Genomic DNA, 27,743 nt, shown 5'->3' on the forward strand with positions numbered 1-27,743 from the left:
TCTAAATGTTTATTCAATTGTGCAAATTCTGCCTGCTATATGACCATACAACCTTTAAAGTTTTATATGCATCTGGATATATTTCTTTTCTTTTCTTTTCTTTTCTTTTCTTTTCTTTTCTCTTTTCTTTTCTTTTCTTTTCTTTTCCTTTTCTTTCCTTTTCTTTTTTCTTTTCTTTTCTTTTCTTTTCTTTTCTTTTTTTTTCTTTTTTTTCTTTTCTTTCTTTCTTTCTTTCTTTCTTTCTTTCTTTCTTTCTTTCTTTCTTTCTTTCTTTCTTTCTTTCTTTCTTTCTTTCTTTCTTTCTTTCTTTCTTTCTTTCTTTATTTTTGAGATGGAGTCTTGCTGTGTCATGCAGGCTGTAATGCAGTGGCACAATCCTGGCTCACGGCAACCTTCTCCCAGGTTCAAGAGATTCTCCTGCCTCAGCCTCCCGAGTGTCTGGGATTGCAGGCACCCACCACCATGCCTGGCTAAATTTTGTGTATTTTAGTAGGGATGGTTTTTATTTTTTGTATTTTGTATATTTTAGTATACTAAAAATATTTTGTAATTTTGTATATTTTAGTAGAGATGGGGTTTCACCATGTTGGACCAGGCTGGTGTCAAACTCCTGACCTCAGTTGATCCACCCATCTCGGCCTCCCAAAGTGCTGGGATTACAGACGTGAGCCACTACACCTGGCCTGCATCTGAATATATTTATATATTTCTATATATTTATTTTTTGGTTCCACTGGTGGATCTATTTATTCATGGGTTAGTATTTTACTGTTTAATCCTGTGGCTTTATCGTGTATTTCCCATTTTGTGACGCTACAGAGCTAGAACTCCTTACCTATTGCTCTCTTATCTCAAGGCTTTCCTCGATATTCTGGCTTATGTATTCATTCATGTTTATTTTATGATCAACTTGTCATGCTCCAAGAAGAAAGCTTATTGACATTTTTAAGGCATTGTATTTTATTTATAAATTCACTTGTGAAGAATTGACATTTGTGTGATTATTTTCACAAAGAATATGTTTTCCGTTTTTTCAAACCTCCCTTGTTTTACGGTAATGCCTGTCATCCCAGCTACTCTGGAGGCTGGGGCGGTAGAATCACTTGAGTCTGGGAGATGGAGGTTGCAGTGAGCCGAGATTGCACCACTGCACTCCAGCCTAGGTGACAGAGTGAGTGAGACTTTCTCTCTCTCTCTCTCTCTCTCATATACATATACACATACATATACATATAAGTATACACACATATACATATACATTTACATACAAATACATATACATATACACACACATATACATATACATTTACAGTGTCAACTGTTGGAAGCCTTCTTCCTCTGGGATCTAAAACTTCTCAACCTGCAGGACCAAAATTGACAGCAAGTACAAACTCCCAAAAATGTGTCGTTCAGAGTGACAGTTAATGGGACCATTCCTACTACCTCCTCTTGGTTTCTATTTCCATGTATTATACCAATTAGTGACACAGGATTGGTGTGTTAAAGACACCCTCAATTGCTGATGCTGATTGAAAGACCCTGTGAGTAGGAAAGACAAAAATATATGCCACTGGCAGTTCATATGAATTTCTGTGCTTTCCAGGGCTAAAAGGATGTTTCCCTCCAAGTAGCTCTTTGGACTTCTCAAGGCTCGGTGACATACTGGGGGCTAAACGTTGATCTTAATTGCTGGCATATTGGACACCCAGCATTACAAGTAGCTAAATCAATGTTGGTAAGTGAGAGACCATGTTGATGGGCCCATGACTAACCTCCATCCTGACCATCATGGCTACTCTGTTGATGTATCCATTTGCCAGTACCCTGTGTCTGATGATAGTGGCTAGGTAAGACAACTAGTCATTATTCTTTCTACTTGGTTATTGAATCAAGCCTCTTCCATGTTCAAAATTTCCTGGTGGATATTAAATGTGATCTACTCTCTTATATACACTCTCAGAGACCCATATAACTGTTTTCCTGACATTATTACCCCCAGTATTCTAGTATTTCTACTTCTGGTTTCTTGACCAGCCAGCCACACCATTCGTTATCACTCATTATTTTAATATTCTAATTTTGAAAGTCTTCTTTTTCCATACAAAATAGATGAGCAGATATAGCACCTCATATTTTCCCACTGAGAGGATTTCTCCTAACAAATATTTTTCTCAGCTTTGTTAGTGGGACTGTAGTGCAGCTGCAGTTCATTTTCAGAATGTACACATGTCATAGGCTTACTGATTTGTGGAACAAACTCAGAATTTTTCCACCTTTTATCAAGTTGGTAATAAGGGACCCCAAAACATAAAGCCATAAGTGTGACCTGAAGGAGCAATGCTAGTACAACTGTGGTTGATTAAATGGGCTATGAAATAATATAACTTACTCATATTTTGTTGTCTGTATTAGGCTCAATTATGGATCACCATCTTCAATTTATAATGAATTGTGCCTGGACATGCTTTATTTTATGACATGGCAGGTTTGCCAGATTCCAGCTTATAATGGACAGTTTATAGCAGTCTATATCTGCTATATGATGCCATATGATCAAGTGATCCATCAAGTCTCAGTAGCACCTCAGGTACTGTTTCTTGGCAGCCATATAATTCTATCCTGCAAATGGCATGGTTTTCTTCCAGAACCCAAGGGCTTAAGATGATTCTCCCACTGGGGGCTGACATTAACTCCACACTTTATCTCTTTTCACCATTGACACCTGCAACACCATAGTGTGTGCTCAGATAATAAGCCTTGTGGCAGGTCCACTTGTAATATAGCCTTGACTGCTGTAGAGCCCTTTCCTACCCTAAGCCACACTCAAAGCTGGCAGAATTCTGTGTAATTTAGAATAAGAGCCAAAGCATTATTCTCCATTGTACATAACTACTTTCAGATCCCAAAGAAGATGATCAGATATTGAGCTTCCTTCTTGGAATTTAAGATGCAATAATTTGTCTTTTATTTCATAGTGCATGTCCAGGGCCTTTCTGATTCCTGCAATACTAAAAATTTTACTCAAGTGGCAGTAACTTCAATCTTCATAGAATTTATCTTCCATTCTTTGGAGCACACATGTCTTACTGAGGCCTGCAATATACTCATTGTTTCTTGCTTAGCTCGTGCAATTAATGTAACATTATAAATATCATTTCTGTAGGGATGGAAAAGAATGCATTTTCCAATAAGTGGCCCCATATTTTGTCCCTGTAGCACCGTTTTCTGCTCCAGCACAGAAAACTCACCTACACAGTGCTGCAATTAGGACCACCTACAATAAATGTCCATTGTGATTCCCAAGGGTTTGGCAATATGGGACCTCTGCCTAGTGGTAACCTCAAGAATACCACAGATCTGGCTGCAGGCAACTTGTTACAGTTCTTGGTTAGGAGGCAAAGTCTGCATCTTTCTACTGCCAGATACTCTCTTATTGCTAAAAACCACAGCACAGACTGTGTTTGCAGGATTGATTTTTTTCTTTGCTCTCCTTTCACAAGTAGAGAAAACCCACTAAAGCCACTGGCTGTAAGTAGAGCACCAAGATCTACTTTGCGGTTCCAATGCAGAGTACTTTAGTCTTCTTTACCCCATAGCAGCCAAGGTTGTAGAGTAATGCTGTCTGCTTTAAGCTCCCTAGTACAGCAGGCTTATGTCTTAAGCCAAATCATTGCTTGAATTTGTTTTCTTTCTTCCCCAGGATGTTCATCTTATTTTTAGAAGCTCTTTTTTGTTTTTTAAATCTTTTTCTATCAATACTTAATGTTTAGAGAAGAAGAGCTGTGTTCAATTGTGAACATATAGAATCATTTTAACTACATGTCTCCACATAATGTTTAATACTTATATCACCATTCTGATCCCCTTCTAAAATCTATAAATATTAAACAGAGTGACTTGCATAGAATTATCTTTTTTTCCTCAGTGAATGTGTTCCTTGGGGTTCTTGTTCACACTTTATTTGCTATTGCTACCCCCACCACTAATGCAGCATCAAGCATGGTGTTTTGAACATTTTTAATAAATTAATTTTTTGGTATAAAAGTCTTTTATCCTGTTTCCATTGATACTATCAAATTAAAATCGAACACTACCTGTTTGTATATTATTTAAATATTCTTTATCTTAATTGTTAGCATAAAGAATGATAAAAATTTCCAGAGGTTATAACTTCCAAGGAAGTTAGAATCTATGCATATTGTATAGGACATTTTCTTAATTATGTGTGCATTGAGGATATCTGCACACATAATTAGGAATCAGTGGTTTTTATCCCTAATTTATTATCTCTCTGTTTCTAATCTCCATTTATTTATTCAAGACACTCAGCTAAAATAATTTCTTAATGAAGGCTAAATTGAACCAAATGTATTTTAGTTTTACCCCAAAAGAGCTAAAAGTAGGGAGATACTAAAAACAAATTTTTATATATGAGAACAAAAATCATTAGATGTTTTCAGCATGTGCAGCTAATTTATAATGCTCAGTGCATATTGTGGGATATGACCTTTCACAAATTATTTGAAGCATTTATTTGTTTATTTAGCAAACATTGAGAATATTTTCTTTCTCCATTGATTTATATTACACAGGTTTACAAATTCAGTTATAAAAGGCAAACAAGTATGCTTTATTTAAAAAAAAATTATTTATGCAAATTTAGAGAGTACAAGTGCAGTTTTGTTACATGGATACATTGCATAGTGGTGAAATCTGAGCTTTTAGCGTAACCATCACCCAAATAGTGAACATTGTACTCAATAGGTAATTTTTCAACCCTCACCCTCTTCCACGCTCCCATCTTTCAGAGCCTTCATGTCTATTATTCCACTCTGTGTCCACTCATTGTTTAGCTCTCACTTGTAAGTGAGAACATGCAGCATTTAACTTTCAGTTTCTGAGTTATTTCACTTAGGATAATGACCTCCAACCCGTTCATGTTGCTGCAGAAGACATGATTTAATTATTTTTTTTATAATTGAGTAATGTACACACACACACATACACACACACACACACACACCCCACATCTTTATCCAATCATTTGCTGACAGACACCTAGGTTAATTTCATGAATTTGCTATTGTGAATAGTGTTTCAAGAAAAATAGATGTGCAGGAGTCTTTTTTTATATAATGTCTTCTTTTCCTTTTGGTAGATACCCTACAGGGGGATTGCTGTGTAGAATGATAGCTCTATTTTCCGTTTTTTTGAGAAATCTTTGTACTGTTTTCCATAGAGGTTTTTACTAATTTACATTTCCACTGACAGCATGTAACCATTCCCTTTTCATTGCATCCTCACCAACACATGTTATATTTGACTTTTTAATAATAGCCATTCTGACTGATGTATGATGGTATCTCCCTGTGGTTTTAATTTGCATTTCTCTGATGATTATGTCAAACATTTTTTTCAGAAATGTTTGTTGGTTGCTTGTATGTCTCCTTTTGAAAAATGTATGTTCATGTTTTTTGTTCACTTTTTAATAAAATTGCTTGTTTTGTGCTTGCTGAGCTGTTTTAGTTATTTGTGGCTTCTGGATACTGGCCTTTCGTTGGATGCATAATTTGCCAATATTTCCCCCAATTCTGTAGGCTGTCTGTTTTCAACCTAATAATCCATGGATTATTAATTTTTCTGTGCAAATGCTTTTTGTTTAATTCAGTCTTATTTGTCTATTATTGTTTTTGTTGTGCTTGCTTTTGAGAACTTAGTCATAAATTCTTTGCCTCGCACAATGTCTGGAAGAGTTTTATTAGGTTTTCTTCTAGGATTTTTACAGTTTCAGTTCTTACATTTAAGTCTTTAGTTCATCTTGTGTTAATTTATATATATGTTGGGGAATGGGGGTCCAGTTTCCTTATTCTGCATATAGCTATCCAATTTTCTTAGCCCCATTTGTTGAATGGGGTGTTTATTTCTCAGTGTGTATTTTTGTTGACTTTGTTGAAGATCAGTGGATTGTAGTTATATGGCTTTATTTCTGTGTTGTCTATTCTGTTCCTTTGATCTATGCGTTTATTTTTATATCAGTATTATGCTGTTTTGGTTACTATAGCACTCTTGTAGTATAATTTGAAGTCAGGTAATATGATGCCTCTAGCTTTAGATTATTGCTGAGGATAGCTCTGGCTATTCAGGTTCCTTTTTGTTTCCATGTGAACATGAAGATTTTTAAAAAATTCACAGCAACTCGGGTGGAACTGGAGACTATTATTCTAAGTGAATAACTCAGAAATGGAAAACCAAATACTGTGTGTTCTCACTTATAATTGGGAGCTAAACTATGAGGAAGCAAAGGCCTAAGAATGATAAAATGAACTTTGGGGACTCAAGGGAAAGGATGGGAGAGGTGAGGAACTACAAACTGGGTTTCGTGTATACTGCTTAGGTAATGGGTGCACCAAAATCTAACAAATCACCACTATAATTACTTACTAATGTAACCAAATACAACCTGTTCCCCCAAAACGTATAGAAATAAAACATTAAAAAGAAAACATTGGTAATTTGATAGGAATTGTATTGAGTCTGTAGGTGGTTGCCTTGGGGAGTATGTTCATTTTTAAAATACTGATTTTTCTAATTCATGAACATGGGATATTTTTCATTTGTTTATATCATCTGAAAATTCTTTCATTAGGGTTTTGCAGTTTTCCTGGTAGAGATATTTTACCTCTTGGTTAAATGCATTGCCAGGTATTTTATTTTATTTTTGTGGCTATTGTAAATGAGATTGCATTCTTTATTTGGCTGTTAGCTTAATTGTTATTGGTGTATAGAAATGCTACTAATTATTGTACCTGTTACTTGTATTCTGAAACCTTGCCGAAGTTATTTATCAAATCTGGAAATTTCTTGGAGGAGTCTTTAGGGTTTTCTAGGTACAGGATTTTGTCATCAGCAAACAGAGATAATTTTATTTGCTTTTTTGCAGTTTGGCTGTCTTTTGTTATTTTCTATTGCCTGATTGATCCGGCTAGAACTTCAGGCACTATGTTGATTATGGCTGGTGAAAGTGGGCACCCTTGACTTGTTTCAGTTCTTAGGGGGAGTGAGTTCAGGTTTCCCCCATTCAGTGTGATGTTGGCTGTGGGTTTGTAATATGTGGCTTTTATTATTTTGACATATGTTCCTTTATGCCTAGTTGGTTGAAAGTTTTTATCATGAAGCAGTGCTGAATTTTACTGAATGCTTTTTATGCATCATTGAGATGATCAGAAGCTTTTTGTTTATAATCCTTTTTATGTGGTAAATCACATGTATTGATTTGTGAAGGGTGAATTATCCTTACATCCCTGGAATAAAACACACTTGATAATGGTGTATTACCTTTTTGATGTGCTGTTGGATTGGTTTTGCCAGTATTTTGTTGAGCATTTTTGCATCTATGTTCATTAGGGATATCGGTCTGCAGTTTTCTTTCTTCTTCTTGTGTCTTTTCCTGGCTTTAGTATCAGGTTGATACCGGCTTTGTAAAATGAATTAGGAAAGATTCCCTTCTCCTTAATTTTTTGAAACTGTTTCAGTAGAATTGGTAACAGTTATTTTTTTGTATATCTGGTAGGATTTGGCTGCAAATCCATCTGGTCTTGGCCTTTGTTTTGTTAGGAGATTTTTTTATTACTGATTCAATTGCATTACTCATTCTTGGTCTTTTCGGGATTTCTATTCTTCCTGGTTCAACATTACTACATTGTATGTTTTCAGAAATTCATTCATTTCTTACAATTTTTTTAGTTTGTGCACCTACAGATGCTCATAGTAGCCTTTGATGATCATTTGTATCTCTGTGGTATCAGTTGTAATGTCACCTTTATGATTTTTGGTTATGCTTGACTCTTCTCTTTTTCTTGGTTAATCTAGCTAGCAGTCTATTAACTTTGTTTATTTTACAAATAACTAACTTTTTGTTTCATTGATCATTTGTTTCTTTTTTTAGTCTCAATTTCATTTAGTTCTGCTCTTGTCTTTGTTATTTTTATTTTCTTCTTCAAGCTTTGGATTTAGCTTATTTTTGATCTTCTAGTTCCTTGAGGTATGAAGTTCGGCTTGTAATTTGAGCACTTTCTATCTTTTTGATCTAGACATTTAACACTGTAAAATTCCCTCTTAGCACTGCTTTTGCTGTACCACAGAAGTTTTGATATATTGTGTTTGTATTTTCATTGGTACAAAGTTAAAAAACAAAACAAAACAAACAAAAAAAACCACTTCTGTCTTAATTTTATTGTTGACCTAATGATCATTCAGGACTAGGTTGTTTTATTTCAATGTGTTTGTATAGTTTTCAGAGTTCATCTTGGTATTAATTTCTAGTTTTATTCCACTGTGGTCTAAGAAGACTCCTGACATAATTTTGATTTTTAAAAATGTATTGAGACTTGCTTTGTGGCCTGTCATATAATCTATTTTGGAGAATGTTCCATCCATATATAAGAAGAATGTATATTTTGCAATTATTATGTAATTTGTTCTGTAAATGTCTAGTAGGTGCATTTGGTCTAGAGTCCAATTTAACACCAGAGTTTATTTGTTGATTTTCTTTCTTGATAATGTTTAGTGCTCTCAGTGGGATGTGGAAGTCCCCCACCATTACTGTATTGTGATCCATCTCTTTTCTTAGTATTAGTAGTATTTGTTTTATAGCTCTGACTGCTCTGGTGTAGAATGCATAGCATTTAGGATTGTTACATCTTGTTGAATTAATCCTTTTATCATTATATAATGACCCTTTCATCTATTTTTGCTGTTGTTGATTTAAAGCCTGCTTTATCTTATATAACTACTCTTGCTCACTTTTTATTTTTGTCTGCATGGAATATCTTTTTCCAGCCCTTTGAGGAAAAATTGCAGACTTTGGGTCTGTGAATATCTTTACCAGTTAGGTGGGTTTCTTGTAAACACCATATGGTTTGATCTTTTTTTAAAAGAATTAATTCCTTGAGTCTATATCTTCTAAGTGGAGTATGTAGTTCATTTGCATTCAAGGTTACTATTGACTTGTGAGGTTCTAGTCCTGTCACAATACTAATAGTTAACTCGGTGCTGTGTAGACCCAATTGTGTAAACGCTTTTTAAGAAATGTTTTATTCTTTCTTTCTTTCTTACTTTTTCACAGCAAGTATTGCCCTTTTGTTTCCATGCTTAGGATTCCTTTGAGCATTTCTTGTAGATGTGGTCTAGTGGTAACAAATTCCTTTAGCATTTGTTTCTCTGGAAAAGACTTTATTTTTCCCCCATTTATGAAGCTTAGTTTAGGAGGATACAAAACTCTTTGCTAGCAGTTTTTTATTTTATTTTTATTCTTTTTTTTTTTTTTATGAAGGCTGAAAATATGACCACAATCTCTTCTGGCTTATAAGGTTTCTGCTGAAAAGTCTACTGCTAGTATTATGGGATTCCTTTGTAAGTTATTAGATGCTTCTTTCTTGCTGATTTTAGAATTTTTTTCTTTATGTTGACTTTGGGTAGTCTGATGATGATATGTCTTGGTGAAGTTCAATTTGCAATATATCATCCAGCTATTCCTTGAGCCTCTTGTATCTGGATGTCTAAATCTCTAGCAAGACCAGACTATTTTTCCTAAATTGTTCCCTCAAATAGGTTTTACAAACTTTTTATTTTTACTTATTCTGTCTCAAAAATAGCTATGACTCATGTTTGGCCCCTTTATATAATTGCATATTTCTTGTATTGGAATGCTTTGTTCATTTAAAAAGATTTTTTTTCATTATTTTTGTCTGGCTACATAAATTCAAAAGACTTGTCTTACAACTGTAAAATTATTTCTTCCACTTGGTCTAGTCTATTCTTAAAGCTTTCAACTATAATTTTAATTTCTTTAATAAATTTTTGTTTCCAGAAGTTGTGTTTTTTTTTTAAACATTGATCTCTTAGTTAAATTTTTATGCATAAACTGTATTGTTTTTCTGATTTCTTTGCGTTGGCTTTTGTCTTTCCCTTGGATCTCATTGAGCTTCCTTACAATTCATATTTTGAATTATTTATCTGTCATTTCAGGATTTTCATTTGGATTAGAATGCATTGATAGAGAACTAGTATTATCCTTTGGGGAATGTCAAAACATCTGCTAGACTTTTTATGTTAGTTTCTTTTAACATAGAGAAAGTGTCACTTCTTATTTTTGAATTGACTTTCGCTTTAATGGGACTTTTTTCCTTCCCTTGCAGATGAGACTGTACATTAATTGGGTAGAATCTTTTGGCTTTGACTTTTATTCTGGGTGCTTTTAACTGGCCAAAGTTTTGTATAAATTCCTTGGTTATAGATTGTCTTAGTATGGTGGTTTTCTCAAATTCTGTCTTTTTTTTTTTTTTTTTTTTTAGTTTGTAGTAGCAGTGTGCTGGGTGTGTGAGTAGACTTATTGTCTCTTGCAGATATGGTGAAGTGGGGGTGTTGAAAAGATTATCTTGTTCTCCAGTGCTGTGTACTTCTGTCAGCAATTTTTAAGGTTATGCATTTTGATTTCCAGGCGGTAGGTGACACTGCAGGGAAGAACCAGGCAAGCGCTGTGTAATTGTGTCAGCTGAGGTTGTAACGGGCGGTACTGATTGACTTCCCAGCCATGAGGTGGTGCTCTCTTGCAGGAGAGAGGCAGCTGCAGTGATCCCAGTGGGATTTATGCCTGGCTTTTGATAATCAGAAGTACTCAGATGTCTGGCCAGTGGGTGAGGCCATGGAACTCTCACCAGTCTCATTCCATGCTCTGACACCAAGACAGGTGGAGAGGGCACAGCTGGGCACAACTGGGTTGGGCAAGCCTGTGCCCAGGCTTTCCAATGACAGGCACAAGTGCTGACCCTGAATGGTTAGGAAACAACTTTCAGGCCTCTGGGGCAAATTTCCAGGGTGAGTGAGAGGCACTTTTATTGTTCTCAAGAGGCTGCTCTGGGGGACATGGCTTGCCAAGAAGCCACAGTCCACCAGGTGCCAGTGGGACCCACACAAGCCCCCAACCCAGTGGGTCTCCCTTCAGTGTCTAGCTGCTGGCAGCAGACCAGAACAGCTAGCCCTGTCCCAAGCAGTCTGCATTCGGATCATGAAGCTATCCCAGGCTGTGAGACTCCATTCTTGGGGCAGAAAGTGCAGCTTTCAGGCTACACTCTTTCCAGTGCAGTCTTGTGAAGGAAGGGGTGATAAGCTCCATTGTTGCAACAGGAACCTGTGCCACGTTGTCTTCTCAGCTTCTCCTCTCCTGGTTGAGAACAGATTGCATATCTCATTCTCATATCCCTGGAAGCAGGGCCTGAGACCAAGATGGATGGGATCAGAAGAGTGAACTTATTCTCAGGACCTCTTGACTCAAGCACTAGCTTTGATAGTGAGAGGCAGGCTGGTCCCAGGCCACTGGAGGAACACTCAGGCAGGGCAACAACAGCTGCCTTGTGGATCTGCCAGCAGGAAGGGTCGGCCCCTTTCCACGGGAATGGCCAGATAGGAAGCTTCTGGAGAGGCTGGCAGGCATGCAGCATGTGGCCCGAGTGTGCCTGGGTCCTGCAGCAGTCTGTGGCAGTGGCAGTGGAATTTGTCCTTGGTGTGTGTGAGTACCTGGCCTCTCCTCCCGCTCCCTGGTTTGACAGCTGGCAGCAACAGCCTTAGGGCAGAATATAGAACCCTAGGGAATGTGCTACCAGAATGGCACTGCTGCAGCTTCCCATTGCTCAAAAGCCTGTGGGACTCCACGTGAGTTTGAGCAGTGCCTCTGTGTAATCTCAAGGGAGCTCTCTATGCCTGTCTGGAGGCCAGCAAGGGTTGAGGAGCTCTCCTGTAGCTAGGATTGCAAAAGTCCACAATGGGGATGTGGATCCCCAAGGTTCTGTTACCACTTCCCTGGGTCAAGGGGCTGCTTCCAGCTCCTAGCAATCCCGCTGAACAGGCGGCCTTGCATCCCCTTGCCTAGTCCTTGGTGTCTCTTGTTGCTTCTCTGTTGAATTCCAGTGTTCTTTCTCAGATGATCTATTTGTAGTGTGAATAACTGTTCAATATTTTGGTTTCTCTGCCTGAAAAAGGTATGTCTCAGCTGCATCTAGTCACCCATCTTGAACACTCATCCTTGAATCATTTATTTTTAGATTGCATGTCAATCTCACAAAACGTGTGGTGATGATATCTATAAATTATACAAAAAACATTGAATGACAACAGATCAGGATGCATAACTGTATAAAAATACATGTGTTTACTAAAAATGGATAAAGAATATGCACAGTCACAATTTATTTTTCAGGATTCTGAGTAATCTGATCTTTGATTCATACATAGCATTGAATAACTTGTTTCTCCTTCGAGAAGATAAGCAGAAACATGTACATGAGCTGAAACTACAGCCAAAAAATGCAGATATATTATTCACATTTTTTGAGGGCTAATTTTTTCCAGAAGTACAATTTCCCGTTTTTTTTCTTTTTTTTCCCCATAGACAAACATTTCCTCCAATGATTATGCTTCTCTCAAAGGAAAACCAGTTTATATCAGAAGTAAGCTAATAACTGGTAATAATAGATCAAATATAACTTTAAGGAAAGAGATGGCCTTGATGATATTTATTGTTTTTTGTTTACTTAGAAAGAAGAGTAATTAATCATTTCTCATAATTTTGTCTCTTGCTTAGTCCAAACTCCTGATTTCATATAATTTATCTCCATGTGTTCGTACCCAGAGTGGACTCCTCATGCGGCTTGGAGAGAAACGTGTAGCAGAGCAAGGGCACTAGGCCGTATTAAAAGCTCAATAAGGGGTCATTCATGCTCACTTTTTCTTTCACTTAGCAGCACAATCAGTGTGATTCCTTCTTTGTGGCATATCAGCACTGAAATAAATTCAGAAATAATTCTGTCAGCAATATTTGAAAGAAAAAGTGGTTAGTATAATAATCAGGCAAAAAATAAAACATAATGGATTTAAGTAGAGCCTGGTTTAACTATAAAGGAAGGAGGTAGAAAATATAGTGTGTATTTTTCAAAAGCATATTTTTATCCTACAAAATCGGAAGATTTTCTTGTCATTTTTTCCAAGACTATGACTGAATTCTTATCCATAATTGAATTAAACTCAGCAGAGAATGCTGCACTGAATTGGCCAAATTCAGTCTAGCTAATCTTGATAGTAGAAACATTATAAGTTCTAAAGCAATAAGCTGATGTAGATTCACTCATAAAATTATGATGGAGTGGAGTTTTATTTTTTTTTTTTTTGTTTGTTTTTTAAGACAGGGTCTTAACTCTGTTGCTTAAGCTGAAGTGCAGGAGTTGAGTTTTTAAAAGAAAGAATAGGAATATTGTGCCCATGTGTTTAAAAAATTTCTTGATGAAAATGAGAGATTCTGTTGACTGAAACTTAAATCTAACAATGGGAAGTCATTCCCATTATGGAATTTCCAGTTCATTTTTAATTTAAATAATGAATAGAAGTCAAGTTAGTACAAATAGGATGAGAAACCAAAAAAAAAAAAAAAAAAAAAAAAAAAGTGGATATTTGAGTCTACTGGCAAGCAAGGGGAATATATGCCCTGAAGATATATCTGCCATCTTAAGATATACATGCACAATTTTACATAATTTAAATTTACTAATAAGCAGTTTTAAATGACAAATACCTGCTAACAAAATATCAGTTAAGTTAGTATACATTTTACTTTCAATTTTATTAGTTGCTATACATTTATTTAAATATTCTTAAGATTCATAATTTTAAAATGTTGCTGCTGTCATTTGTAATGATCAGCTTCCTGCTGTGCCTGGGTACACAACAATATTTGGGCTTTAGGAAGATGATTCAAAACATGTAGATGTATTATTTGAAGTGTCCTGTATATTTCAAATTATTATTTTGGAATTTTTTATAATTATGCAACATGGGTTACCTTTTTGTCTGTGAGGAAAAGAGAGAAAGAGGCATAACTGTTATTATCTACATTCCTGGGAATTTGAGGCATTTAGTTGCGACTTGAAATAATCTAACTATTGAAAAGCTCTCCTTTCTGAAGCAGCACCTCAGGTATGAACATGCTGCCACCACCATGTCGGCTGATGGATGCTCTCCCCTAGTAATGAAGATGTGCTCTGTGGATAGACGTTCAATGCACAGAAAGGAGATCTTGTGAATCATTCTCCTGTACATCTGCTCCTCATGACAGACTCTCGGTCAGATTTCTGCCATCCAAACACATCTTAACCCATAGTTTTGCTCTCTCTGAAGAAAAATTGCAATCCTGGCATCTGATCAGTTTGTGGGGAGTTAGTTCTCATGGATGGCTTTTTTCAGGTGTCACTTTTACTCTTCAAAACACTATGTTAAAGTTGCAAAGTTTTCTTGAAAACCTGAAAAATATATGACAATTGTGCTCAGAAGAGTAGCTAAGACATAAAAGATGCTATATAAGTGATTCAAAGGCACTATTGTAGATTTCCTCTCCCCCCAGATTTAAAGGAAATTAAGGTCATAAAATGTTAAATTATAAACGTGAGGGGCTGCAATGGGAAATTGTTTATAAATGAAATAATTATGTACAAGCTGGATAGACTCTTGTGCCACTGTGCCATATACCTTAATGTTATTAACTTAATTTGCATTTCTTAAAAGTTCACCAAAACTAGCCTAATCTCATCTTTATTTGTTTCTCTGTTTCTCTTGAGTCTTTCAAATACCTAATTTTTACTTATTTCTTAATGTTGCATCTTAAAGATGAGAAAATTGGGGCACAGAAAAATAAAAATACTTGCCCAGGGTCATACAGCTGGTCAGTAGAAGAGCTAGGATTTTAATCCTAGCTGCAGCTCCAGAGACCATGCTTTTAATTACTGTGACATCCTTTCCTGCTTGATATTTGACTGAACACCCTATGTAACTTTTCTTTTATTGGTTTAATAATTAGCTAATAGTAATTGCATGTTTACTACACATTAGGTTATATTGTTAGTGATAAGGATAACCTGAAAAAGTCCTCAAGTGATTGTTCCCACATATGACTGCATAGTAAATATTATTTCTTCATAAATGAATTCCCAGTATTGTCTATAAGTCACAGTTAGAAGAAATAATTGAGACAATGGAACCAACTATAACTCATAGAGAGAAATCTCTGCAAAGGCCTAAGAAGAGGTCTTCACAGTACTCCCAGCCCAAACCCTTCAGTACTCATATTTCATACTTAAATTGCTCTGACTGCATTTTGGGCCTGTTTCATCTAGCCTTGTCCTTAGGTAGAGATGGGAATAGTTGTCTACCATTTCTTCTGTGTGGACATTTCGTATGTTTCAATGTTAGTATATTATATATTGTCACGTCTAATGTGCAAGTTGATTAAATTCAGTTACTTTGCCTTTTCCTATAAATTTTATTTCCACCTCCTAAAATGTATTTTAACTAAAGGTTTCTGTTTAATATTTGTGTTGAAATATAATTTGTCTGACATAACATTTCTTTTTAAAAATCAATTGTTCACACTCAGAGAAATATATGAAACAAGTTTATTACCCATTTTAATGTTGGATTCCTTCCATATTAAAAATATTTTAATATATTAGAGGAGGAAAATACTAAGATAATTTTATAAAAGGAAAAATGAATGAGTAGTTACAATACTGTGATTTTAAAGAAGCAGGGCAATGCTACATGGTACATTGAAGCATTTGTTTTGTTCTTATCCAATGTCAGAGCAAAGTCATTGGCAGTTGTAATTGTCAAGTTCTCAGTGGTAGCTCTGATATCTTGCCAAGATGTTTCAGAAAAAACAATCATATTTATTTAAACGTCTAACCCAAGGGCCTTATATCTATGCAGATAAAGTTTAAAGCAAATCAAAATTTAAAAACCTCACAAAAATTAGTATTGTTTTATATATTTAATCAGAATTACTTATTTTAGGAACAGGAAACTTTTTTGGGAAGCACGTTTATGACAATTATATTACCTCTATTTATAATAAATAGTCCATTTTAAAGTAATGCAGAACAAGGGCAACAACAAATAAAGTTTTATGGTTATAAAAGACTATTGATTTTCTGAGAGTCCACTGGAAATAATGAAGTAAAAAGAGATCTTTGGCTGCCAGCTTTTCGGCATCACTCTTAACACAGTGACACAGTGTTCCAAGTGCTCTGAAAGAAAAGAAGTGGTTAGAGACTTGATGGATGATCCCTTCGATTCATTTCTTAAAGGAAAAAAAGTTCCCTCTCTTACAGCTGGAACCACATGAATTGCTCAAATCCAGATGATCAGATAAATTCTTTATCGAAAGGACAATGAAAGTAATTGCATTGCTAAGATTGTCAACTTTTTTTTTTTCAATAACCCCTCTGGCAATCCAGACATACTGACATTAGTAACAAAGGGAAAGAACAGTTTTATAAACAAAATCTTTAAAAATTCTCCAAAGACAACATCATTGCATTGGAATTTTGCTGTGACTAATAAAGAATGAATTTTTTGAGGTCCATCAGATAGTGTTTGAACAAATGTGCCTTTTATATTCATAGATTTGAAATAAGGAAAAACATCTCAGTTGTTTACAGGGTTTCTCTTCTCATCTTCTACATTTTTTATTGGTGTTAAAAAAGGTATAGTTAAGCTTGGTTAGCTAATTTTATATGCATACAGTTGGAAAGGGTGAGGTTTTTTATTATTATGGCCTGTCTAGACATATATGGCTATATGGGAATTTTAACTAGAATATAAATAAGATGTATGGAAAGGATAACTAATATAAACTAAGAATGATATTGCCTAAATAAATGATTATTTTATGAAACCTTCTCTTTTTTTTTCTTTGTAATTTTATTTCAGGCATTAAAAAGGAAATGGCATAATAGAGACATGACTGCAAATTATTCCTTTTATTTGAATTTCTCTGTCAGTCTTTCATGTTTGATATATGTGTTTTTGAAATGTAAGTCTATAGCCTATGCTAAACCAAATAGTTCAAGAAGTAAGTTTTCTCTGGTGAAAGACTAAGGTAACAGTACACCTGTTTCACTTGTTTTTAGTATAAATTCAGATTTTCTGTTTGAAGTGATATCCTTCCTTGCTACATTTTGATTTGGTACATATAACTAATACTGAAAGTGTAATTGTTTATGACTAAACTGTGGACTTCATTCATCTAAATTGTGGATGATTTCTAAGCTTGGAACACAGGTACTCTGAATTCCTTATGAAAAACAAAATCTTATTTACAGAGGAAAAAATTAAAGATGATCTTTTTTTTAATGGAATGAAAGGAAGTAGAAACAATGTTATATGTAAAACCTAATTTGTGATAATTTTTAGTGTTTGGAAAATTTTCTCAGTGAAAAAATAAAATTTACCTCTCTGTAATCTTCACATTAAAGAGCAAAAGCTGGATGTGATACAGTCTTCATCTCTTTTTTTCATGCCCATGTTATACAAAGTTAGGGGATTGACTTAAATTTCCTTTTCTTAACCTCTACCTTGATGGCCACAATCGTTATTCATATTTTCTTCCCTGTTTGGTCAAAAATTGTTCTATGTTATAAATTTCAAAATCTTCCTGTTTCCTTAGGGCAAGTTGTGCTTATTTAGATCTTTATGAGAACTATGATTTGAAATTGTTCTTGACTCACTCTATGAAAAATATGCAATTTATTGTAATCTAATGAATTGTTAGATTTGAATCTATTCATAATCTATGATTATGATTCATAATGAATTGTTAGATTCAAATGTTGCTAAACTGTTTGACTCGGTAGCATATTTACTGAAAAATCCAGTGGATAAATGATGCCTCCTACTACTTTAAAGTACATCAAAACCAGAGCTGGGATTGAACTAAGTTAGTGAATCCTCTCATTTTTTTTTTCCTCACACATCCCATTCAGTGTGTGATCAGGAAGGTTTCCATGGGCCGAGATAGATTTGGTTTCTCTCTTGGAAACCTTGGTTTGCTCTAGTGATGCCCTGAACTCTTCAATTTTGATACCTGTGTTAGTCTGTTTTCCTGCTGCTGATAAAGACATATCTGAGACTGGGAAATTTACAAAAGAAAGAGGTTTAATGGACACACAGTTTCACATGGTGGAGGAGGCCTCACCATCATAGTGAAAGGTAAAAGGCATGACTCACATGGTGGCAGACAAGAGAAGAGAGCTTGTGTAGGGAAACTGCCCTTTACAAAACCATCAGATCTCATGAAACTTAGTCACTATCATGAGAATAGCATTGAAAGTACCCACCCCTGTGATTCAGTTAACTCCCACCAGGCCCCTCCCACAACATGTGGGAATTTTGGGGGCTAGAATTCAAGAGGAGATTTGGGTGGAGATATAGCCAAACCATATCATTCCTCCCATGGCCACACCCAAATCTCATTTCCTCACATTCCAAAACTAATTATGCCTTCCCAACTTTTCCCTAATATTTTAACTCATTTCAACATTAACTCAACAGTCTACAGTCCAAAGTCTCATCTGAGACAAGGCAAGTCCCTTCCACCTATGAGCCTGTAAATTCAAAACCAAGTTAGTTACTTCCTAGATACAATGGTCTTACAGGCATTGTGTAAATACAGCCATTCCAAATGGGAGAAATTGGCCAAAACAAAGGGGCTAAAGGCCCCATGTAAGTCCAGAATCCAATAGGGCAGTAAAATCTTAAAGCTCCAAAATGATCTCCTTTGATTCCATGTCTCACATCCAGGTCATGCTGATGCAAGAGATGGGATCCCATGGGTTGGGATTCCAAGGTAGCACCCCAGTGGGGACTCTGTGTGGGAGCACGCACCCCACATTTCCCTTCTACACTTCCCCACCACAGGTTCTCCATGAGCACCCCGCCCCTACAGCAAACATCTGCCTGGACATCTAGGTGTTTCCATATATCCTTGAAACCTAGGGAGGTTCACAAACCTCAATTCTTGACTTCGGTGCACTGAAGACTCAACACCACAGAGAAGCTGCCAAAGCTTGGAGCTTGCACCCTTTGAAGTCATGTCCTGAACTGCATATTGGCCCCTTTTAGTCATGGTTTGAGTGGCTGGGCACAGGGCACCAAGTCTGTAGATTGCATACAACAAGGATCCTGGGTCTAGCCCTTGAAGCCATTGTTTTTTTTCTCCTAGCCCTCTGGGCCTGTGATGGGAGAGGCTGCCACAAATTTCTCTGACATGCCCTGGAGACATTCTCCCCATTGTCTTGGTGATTAACATTCAGCTCCTAGTTACTTATGCAAATTTCTGCAGCTGGTTTGAATTTCTCCTCAGAAAATGGGATTTTCTTTTTTATCACATTGTCAGACTGCAAATTTTCCAAACTTTTATGCTCTGTTTCCCTTTTAAAACTGAGTGCCTTTAACAGCATGCAAGTCACCTCTTAAATGCTCTGCTGCTTAGATATGCCTTCAGCCAGATACCCTAAATCATCTCTCTCAAGTTCAAAGTTCCACAGATCTTTAGGGTAGGGGCAACATGCCACCAGTCTCTTTGCTGAAACAACAAGAATCACCTGTGCATCAGTTCCCAACAAGTTCCTCATCTCCATTTGAGACCACTTCAGCCTGGATTTCATGTCCATATCATTATCAGCATTTTGGTCAAAGCCATTTAATAAGCCTCTAGGGAGTTCCAAACTTTCCCACATTTTCCTGTCTTCTGAGTCCTTCAAACTGTTCCAGCTTCTGCCTATTATCCAGTCCCAAAGTTGCTTGTACATTTTCAGGTATCTTTACAGCAGCACCTCGCTCTTGGTACCAATTTACTGTATTAGTCCATTTTCCAACTCGTAGTAAAGACATATCTGAGACTGGGCAATTTATAAAAGACAGAGGTTTAATAGTCTCACAGTTTCACGTGTCTGGTGGGGGCCTCACAATCATGGTGGAAGGTGAAAGGTGTGTCTCATATGGTGGCAGGTAAAAGAGGAGACCTTGTGCGGAGAAACTCCCCTTTATAAAACCATCAGATCTCATGAGACTTATTCAATATCATGAGAATAGCACGGTAAAGACTTTCCCCCATGAATAAATTATCTCCCACCAGGTCCCTCCCACAACACCTGGGAATTATGGAAGATAAAAATCAAGATGAGATTTAGGTGGGGACACAGCCAAACCATATCAATACTGAAGGAAAGGGCAGTGGGTATTGAGATTTCAAAGACCTGGTTTTGTCTCTTATCTGTCACCTCTAGTGCTAGAAATTCGAGCAACCCTTCCAATGTCTCTCCCTAAATGTCAGTAGTTGTGAAGTGAGAGTGTTAGGCCTTTCAGGCATTTTTCCAATTGGAAGTGCAATATCTGTGACTCTGAGAGTCCTGTCTGTAACTCTACCAGGCATCTTGAAAAATAACAGAATTAGCACTGCAAGCACTCTGGAGTTCTTCTGAATGGCTGGACATAAAGTTTAATCTTTTGGATGATCCCTATGACTATTGTGAACTTAGCTTAATTAGCTGGTCAGCTCCTAAGATAACAAATGCTACAATAAGCTCCAATTGTGGCGAATTTCTGTAACTTGAAGAATATCATTCAATTTTCTTTAAAACATTAGACCATTGTGAATTTGTTCCATTCATTGAATTTGGTCCTATTACTTCATCCAATAATTGAATTAAACCTGCTTGAAAATAGTATTAATTGAAGCTTACAAAAAATGTATTTATATATTCAAGTTCTACTGAGAGAAAGAAAACCTACTCCTACATCTACTTTAAATTACATTTGACATCCTATTCATGAATGATAATATCACAAATGTTAAGTTTTAAAATATCACTTTGGTAGTATTATAGAAGATAAGGTGGAAGACAATCAGAATGTAGTGATTAACAGGCAATTTCTATCACACAAGAAAGAAGTATTAGAATTCCGGAAAGAGGACTTGTTGAAGTGATTGACAAGAAAGGGAGATAGGTGTGGAAATGTTAAGAAAGCAGAAGGGCCAAATTAGACCTGGCATGAAAGAAACATGACATACACAATGACTTTCTGATATTTGGTTTGAAAGACCAGATGAATTCTTGTGCCCCAAATGAGATTTAAGATAAAAAGTATCTATTTTGAGTTAAAGTTGGACACTTGGAAAATACATGTGTGTCTAAGTAAATGCTTCATTAAAGAAAAATCAGTGTTTTCTTTTTTAACTTTTTACTAGAAAATGAAATGCAGATGTAGAAATGCACAAATATGTATAGCTCAATGAGATATTTTAGGGTGAACAACTTTGTAACTACCCCTCTAGGTGATAACTAAAAATTTGCCAGCTGCCCAGAGGTCTCTCCATAATTTCTATACCGTTTCCAACCTTCTCTCTCCTCCCAAAAGTAACAACTGTTCTGACTATTTTAGTTATCACTACCCTATATTTCTTTATAATGTTACATCCAAGTGCGGATACCTAGGTAACATAATTTAGTAGTACTAAAATTTTGCTATTTTTAAGCTTTTATAGTCTGCTGAAAAACACTGCGTATTTGACCTGCAGAGAATAGCTCATAATCTGAATTTTATAGGCAGAAAAATCATGTCTACATTATCTCTTTTTTGTGACATTATCAGAAGTGTTTCTAATGCATCAATTCGTTAATTCACTGGGGAATTTCCTCTATTAATTAATGTATTAATTGAATAGCTCATATTCCTCGATTATTTCTCTTACTTTATTAATTGAATACTTTTATGAAGAGACACATCTCCTCATCTTGCACTTGGTTAACCAATGGAAAATTCACATTGGAAAGACATGATAAATGCTTGACTCTGTCCTGCTGTATATCCATATTCAAGAGAATTAATTGGTTGCCTATTATCCTTCAACATTAACCAATTAGTTTTTAAGTGTATTATTATGAAATATTTTGCTTATCACTAGCCACTAAAAGCTTCTACAAATTGGCTTTTGAATCATTTTGACATGATTATTATGGCCTTGGATGGCTTCCTTGATGTCGGATATGGAGACAGACATACTAGTTTCATTTTCCATATTCCCTGCTCCAGTCCTGAAATCAGCCATATCCCCATACAGCCTCACTTTCTTTTAGTGATAAGTGATCATTTAAGACTATAATCTGGGAGTTAAGTGTGCTCATTTCAGCTGGACTGTATTAGTGTCCCAATAGCATGATTGATATTGATAATTCCAATACAAATGCAGATTTCGGGTTTTCCCTTTTTTTTTTTTTTTTTTTTTTACTTAACCTCTTCTACATTCCATCTATATTTCTCGAACCCTAAAAACCCTTATTCTCGAGATCACAAATGATGATAATTGCTCACTTGTTTTATACAGCATTAGGCACACAATAATCTTGGAATAATAATATGAATATTCCACTGCTAATATAATTAATAAGAACAGTCGAAAGTATTTTTTCATAAAAGATCTCCTTTATTCCACCATTTTAAAATATCAGAGCACACAGCTATTCCAACAATCTTCTTTCCTTGACAACTTTCCTTTTGTTTTATAGCTATAAACATCCATAAGTTTAGTGCTCACCGCTCACCCTTATAGTGATGTTTTCTATTCATCTTAGGTGTCTGAAGTTCATCCTTTAGTAAATTCCCTATGAAGGACTCAAGGAAACAATACTTTTTAAGTTCTTTCATATTGATAATAGTTTTAACTCAGTTTTGCTGAGTTTAAAATATTTGTTTTCATTGTATATCTTGAATATACTATATCTTTCATTTACTTCTGTTTTCTTTGGGGTTAAATGTCATTGTCAAAGAGATTAATGATAAACTAGTTCTTTCTCCTCGATTAATTAATTAATTAACCTAATATCAAAAAGTTTTCCTTTTTCTTTGAAGCCACGTGTGTGTTGGCATTGGTCATTTGGGGACCATATTCTTATGTATGTGAAGTGATATATTCTTTGTTGTTGTTGTTGTCGAGACGGAGTTTAACTCCTTTTTGCCCAGGATGGAGTGCAATGGCGCGATCTCAGCTAACTGCAACCTCGCCTCCCAGGTCCAAGCGATTCTCCTACCTCAGCCTCCCGAGTAGCTGGGATTACAGGTGTGCCACACCCAGCTGATTTTGTATTTTTAGTAGAGAAGAGGTTTCACCATGTTAGCCAGGTTGGTTTCGAACTCCTGACCTCAGGTGATCCTCCCACCTCGGCCTCCCAAAGTGCTGGGATCGCAGGCATGAGCCACTGTGCGCAGCGGATATGCTCTTTTAATACGTAATTTAAAACTTTTCTTTATATTAGGAAGTTTGTCTGAATTGAAATTTTTAGTGCTGTTTACTTTTTTGTTTATTCCTCTTCCATCCTTTGGGCTGTTATTGTCTATTGAAAATTCTTCCTTTGCCTATCTTCAATAGTTGTCACTTTATAATGTTTTTTAACCTCTTCTTTCATTTACTTCTGATTTTTAAAAAGGTTTCACTTTTTCACCTTTTATTTATGTTAAGATGTTACCCATTTTATGTTTCTCTAATTTATTCTTTATTTCTGAAAAGTTGGATTTTTAAAAATTTCTCTTTCCTCAGTTCTCTTAATATACTTCTCAAGTTTTCTTTCATGTCATTCTTGAATAGCTTTTTTAAATCTCTTAAGTCATTTTAATTTTACTTTAGGTCATTTTGAATGACCTATAGTATTTTATAGTTTGTCTATACAGTATCTTTTTGTTATACTTTCATATAAAAACCTTGTATGGAATTTGACCTCAATATTTTTATTTCTTATTTTGATGTAAAACTATTTTTGCTTCTAAACTTTTGGAAGGTGGTCTGTTTCTAGGAGATTTTCTAAATTTCACTCAATTTCTTTTTTTGTATTCATGTAATGTCAACACTGTAGTAGCTTGCTTTCTGATTTCCTGATTTTGGTTCTTTCTCCTCTTTTCTCTGAAACCTCACTTAACCTTTATCTCTATTGTAATTGTTTTACTTAATTTTTATTTCAAGTAGGTAGTTTCTCTTATGCCTAGGAAACCTAACACGCTTGCTCTGAGATTTTCCAGGGGCCAAACTGCACCACCCTTTTCATGTTATCTTACTGTGGACTTCTCAGCTCACTTCATACTGGATTTGGCAAAAGCACCCTCAGTTCTGCTGCTGTCTTCAAATTGGAATGCTGTGAAAAGACACCTTGTTGCTTTTTCTGCTTTGTCCTGCAGAAAGGCTGCTGTCAGGTGGCTCTTGTGGTTGTTGATGGTTGGTTCTCAGTCATTTGTATTTTGAAGTTTGTAGGAATACCTTGCCTTCTCAATTTGCTGTAAATGTTGCTTATAAGTTTTGGACATATGATCTAGTTGTTTTGTGTGCTTTACTATCCAGCTGCTCTCTGTGTGTTTATGAGACTCAAAAACTATGTTGCCATAGCCATCCTCCCATAGTGTCCTCCTTCCCTTTCCTTTTTGATTGCATGAAACAGTGGGGAAGAGAACTGAGTCTGGGAACTGGGGTTATCTGGGTTCAAATTCCATCTCTACTACTTATATTATATTCAGTGTTACCTTGGCACACTTCTCAACACTAGAATTGTGATTAGAATATAATTTATTGTTAATAAGATTAAATGAATTAATATTACTAAAGCACTTATAATTATGCCTGGTACATGGCGAGTGCAATAAATGTGTTTGTTAAATAAATTAAACTGAGGTTTGATATATATGAGTCATTTAAAATTCAATTAGTATACCATTCAAAAGCATAGGAAAATACCATCAATAATATTCTTGTATTATCTTGCTCAAAAAATTATAAATCCTATTCTAATTGGTTAGATACGTAAGGTTGTTTTGTATAACGAAAAGACCACTGAGTCAATGAATGGTCAGGTAAATAAACTTACTAATAATTAAACACAACAGTGTAAGATGGTATAATCAATTTAAAACAATAAATTTTAATATAACGTTAAATATTAACATAATGTTTAGCATAAACATTAGCATAATGTTATTGCAACAAAGACCTAATTTGGTTACTTATGTTTTGGAGTATTAATCACGGAAATAATTGTCAGTGTTCCTGATGTTAATTAGATATTGACTTCAAGATAAGACAATGAACTTTCAAGACATCTTCTGTCTTCATGATTCAAGATGTCACATTTCAATGGCTCCTTGACAATTTCATCTTTAATATTCACTGTGCAGAAAACATAATCAACAGTTGCCTATTTTCAATGACCCACAGCAAATGGATGTAATTTGAAATAGGAACAGTTTAGGTTTGATGAAAGGAAGAGCTTCACGAATGTGAAATAACTTTATGAATGTGAAAGAACTTTATGAATGTGAAAATTTGGAAATGAGAATGTAGAATTCTTTTTCATAGGTATTTAAAGAATAGGATTGTTATTCTAGTATATATTGGTATGGTTCTTTTACACTGATCATTTATTAGGAAAGAATAGTAATATTAATAACAATGATATTAGGGAACAATTATTTGTTGATAAAATAATATGATTAAAGGTAATAATAATTATAATACACAAAGGCTAAATGATTATGAAGAACTAGGGGAAAACAAATATTATATAAAAACCTATAGGAGACTGTCAATGTAACACTTGAGAAAAAAGATATAAAACATTTTTTTAGAGGGACTAGATTTATAAATATTCAAGTTTAGAGAAAAGAGAACAAGCCAGTTACATTAACAAGGAGCATAAATGCCTTGTTAGAGAAAGCATAGTGAATCAATCAGAGTTAGTATCCAGGCTAATATGTTGTCTTTTGATTGGTTTCTCCATTATTGGCCTATCAAGGTTAATTTTGTGTGTGTTTCGACTTTCCACAGTTTGTCTTTTCATCCATAGCAGAGCTCAAAATGAGCACAGCTTCCCCACAGAGTGAGTGCTATGAGCAATGTAGCAGTTCATCTGCTTCAAGATCTTCTTCCCACTACCAGGTGTGTTACTCGACATGAGGCCAAGAGTGTGGGCTATTTTCACTGTGAAAAGACAGCAATGAAATCTGAAATATTAGCATGTGGTATGAATATAAGTCACTCGTCACTGTGGTTGCATCCAGGTCTCCTCTGCATGATGTGCCTTTTTCAAGCTCAAAAGAAATGGGTCATTTTTTTTTTTCTTCCTTTAAATCCCTTTCCTGGATTAAATTTTTCAAAAGCAAAATCTGTTTAAGGCCAAAGTAAACCTACTAACTTCTGTTGCTTGGCATTCCAAAACATGGCCCATGGCATGGATAATAAAGAGTAATTAGAGTATGTATTAATAAAACAGAGCCATGAAAATTGGCGTTATTTCAATTTACAAAATTGCTACTTTCAAATATTTATCCTGAGTTTGCTATGATGTTCAAAGGAATGGGATACTGCAGTACCAGGCTATATCTATGAACTCTAATTTTGCATTTTTACAATCTACTTGCTACCAATTGGTAATATGATTGTGTGCTTCTAACAAATAATATTGATAAAATTGTGACATGAAAGCTTTTCTTACATGAAGATTATATGTTTGAGCAAATAATAAAAATTTGAATCAATCATTTACCAGATGTCAAAATATTTTTCAACATCAATATTTTGAAACATTCCTCATTTTTTAGATGTTGTTGGATACTTTATATTTGTTATCAGTGGTTGATTTTAGTTTTATTTTGCATGTGACTTAATTGAATTACAATGGATACAAAGGCATTTGTTATTGTCTTTGCAAAGTCAGTCTGATTTCATTTTATGTTATTCATTATTAGTATTAGTTATCATTTCTCAGTTCCCGGTTAGAATATTAGCTAAGAAGATTTGCTGCTAATATTATGGCAATTGATTTTTTAAAATGTTTCCTTTGTTAAAAAATGTAGCATTCATATTATTTTCCTTGTTGTCATTTAATTTCCATTGTTTGAACAGATGAACGTTACATCTTTTATTAAGCACTATGAAGTAAATATACTTTTGTTTTCTATTGAAGATAATTATTCAATTGGTTTCCTATACTTTTCTTTTTCACAATGAATTGTCTCAATGGTAACTTGTCATATCACTTTTTAAAATAAGCTTTAGCAAAAAATAGAGAATATATTACAAAATTGTTTGGTTAAGAGAATATATATGTTATTATATGAGTCTGTATATATACTTAACTATACAGTATACATATACAATATACAAATTCACACATAATTTCAAAGAGAAAATAGTCATATCTTTTATAGCAAGAGTAAGTATGAAGAAGTAGATGAAGGCTTAAGCAGGAAACTTTGACAGCTCCAAAGATCTTAATCCTTATAAAGAAGTATTGAAGCTTCAACTTTGCACTCAGGTAAAAACATTTAGAAAATGTTAGCCTTGTTCTCCAGGTCGGTCGTGAACTCCTGACCTCAGGTGATCCACACACCTTGGCCTACCAAAGTACTGGCGTTATAAGTGTGAGCCACCGTGCCAGGCCAGAAACCCTTTTTAAATCAACGTAATGTGAAGATTTCATTTCCATCAGAACTTAACTACAACAAATGTTAAGGGAAGTTCCTGAGGCAGAAGGAAAATTGTACCATATAAAAATGTAAAGCTACACAGGAATCGAAGAACAACAAAAATTATGAGTGTGGTGAGATGTAAAACAAAGTTGTTCTTGCTTTAACCTCTTTAGAAGGTAACTAACTAGTCATATTAGTGTTGGCAGGAGGCCTCAGTTCCTTGACACATAGTCCTCTCTATAAGGTTGCTTGAATGTTCTTACAGCTTGGCTGTTCTTCCACAAAACGTGATCCAAGAGAGCGTATGTGAGGAAGAAACTGCAATGTCTGGTATAACTTCATCCAAAAGTCATATATAC

At 35.2% G+C, this 27,743-nt stretch overlaps 1 long non-coding RNA gene across 2 annotated transcripts in view; it reads left to right on the forward strand.

Annotated features, from left to right (window-relative positions):
* Nucleotides 1-27,743, forward strand: part of LOC126955611 (uncharacterized) — a 132,119-nt gene that overhangs the window by 79,515 nt on the left and 24,861 nt on the right. The window contains exon 2 of one of the 2 annotated variants that reach the window (XR_007726000.1): nucleotides 25,742-25,852. This is a non-coding gene — a long non-coding RNA (uncharacterized LOC126955611). Of the gene's footprint in view, nucleotides 1-25,706; nucleotides 25,853-27,743 lie in introns of those variants that run through there. The other variant, XR_007726001.1, reaches the window with a different exon arrangement.

This window comes from Macaca thibetana, chromosome 5 (genome assembly GCF_024542745.1).
Source record: "Macaca thibetana thibetana isolate TM-01 chromosome 5, ASM2454274v1, whole genome shotgun sequence".
Taxonomy (NCBI): Eukaryota; Metazoa; Chordata; class Mammalia; order Primates; family Cercopithecidae; genus Macaca; species Macaca thibetana.